Source organism: Lethenteron reissneri, chromosome 21, assembly GCF_015708825.2.
Source record: "Lethenteron reissneri isolate LAM-NWPU_2019-01 chromosome 21, ASM1570882v1, whole genome shotgun sequence".
NCBI lineage: Eukaryota > Metazoa > Chordata > Hyperoartia > Petromyzontiformes > Petromyzontidae > Lethenteron > Lethenteron reissneri.
This window is the reverse complement of record NC_083799.1, coordinates 12069845-12071435: the sequence shown is the minus strand read 5'-3', so window position 1 is coordinate 12071435 and position 1591 is coordinate 12069845.

Genomic DNA, 1591 nt, shown 5'->3' with positions numbered 1-1591 from the left:
GGGCTGTGGGAGGCGGGGGGGTCATTGCTTGACGTGTCCGTGTATTTATAGACACACAATACACGCAAGCGGTGTGGCGGGGGTGCGTCGGTAGCGCACCACGCCGCTAAAGAAGCCGCCAAACTGATATCCGAACTGGTCCCGGGGATAAACCACCACCCTTCCCTCCTTCACCAGCCTGCGCCGACCAGCGTGGTGAAGTACGCTCATGACCGGCGAGGCGTGGGAAGGCATTCATTCGGCAGCGGACTGACGAATTGACTGAACACTGTGATCACACATTGCCGCTCTGGAACACGTAACGATAACAGGAAGGCCCGGCGAGTGTTACTGAAAGGAGATGAAGCCAAAACAAGTTTCCGTGTCCAGGGGTGCCGACGCGATCTTAACGCGCCGCTGAGAGAGAAAAGACAAACCGAGAACAAATGGAAGGGAACTTTCCGCAACGCCGCAGTTGCGCCTTAACGTCGATGTGGCGTTGTTGTAAAGGATGGGCTTCCGTGGCCGTCTGGAACACTCTTCCTTCCGATAATAGTAATTCCATGGCAGCTATGCAGTTTTAAATCTCGATTGAAAACGGATTTCTTGAGAACCGCTTCTTGTCCTTCCACCCGCACCTCCCGATTGGCGCGGTTGGCTACGTACGGTGCGAAAGAAGTTCAATATACACACATACATAGAAAAATAAACTCAGTAAATGTTTCAGTAAAGCTGCCTTATTAGAAAACATTAATAACAGGCGACGATTCGGGCAATGGCCCTTCGTCCGTGTTCATGTTAAAAGTGCTCGTGCATCATCACTGCCAACACAGAATCACCAGACGTTTTAAAAAAGGAACACCAGTTGCAATGACGTCAGTGCGGTGTAATTGTCGTTGCCTTCTCTCTTAAAATGTTCGCGTTTCCGTGCAAGATTACACCGGTGTTGACATGAGCGAGGAGTGGAAAACGTGCTCAGATGTGGTCAACGTGGTCTCAGCGGAGCCAGAATGACCATCAAAAGGCGGTGAGAACAAGTCACCAGTTTGGAGGACCTTCGAGCTAAGATCTTCAAGGAATTTAAAATGTTTATGAGAATTGAGTTAACAAACTTGGAATCCCACAAACATTTTTTACGTAATCCCTATCGTGGAATTTAAAAGGCCCAGCGGTGTATAGATTCAGTGGGGTGCTAGGAATAAGCAAATTAATCAAAAGTTGAATCGAACGGTCAAATAAAATGACAGCAATGATGGCAGTGTGCTGCTACCGATAGTTGAGTGGTGGTGATGGTAGATTAGCAGTGATACTCATGATGGTGGAGGTGGCTGTGCGTGGCATTGATGGTGATAGAGATGGCGGTGATGGTTGAGGCGACTGTGATGGCATTGATGGCAGTGATGTTTGAGGTGGCTGTGATGGTAGGGATGAGATTGTGTTGCTGGAGGTGGCTATGATGGTAGGGATGAGATTGATGGTGGTGATGGAGGTGGCGGTGAAGGTAGAGATGGCATTGATGGTGGTGATGCTGGAGTTGGCGGTTGAGGTAGCTGTGTTGGTAGGAATGGCATTGATGGTGGTGATGCTGAAGGTGGCTGTGATGGTAGGGATG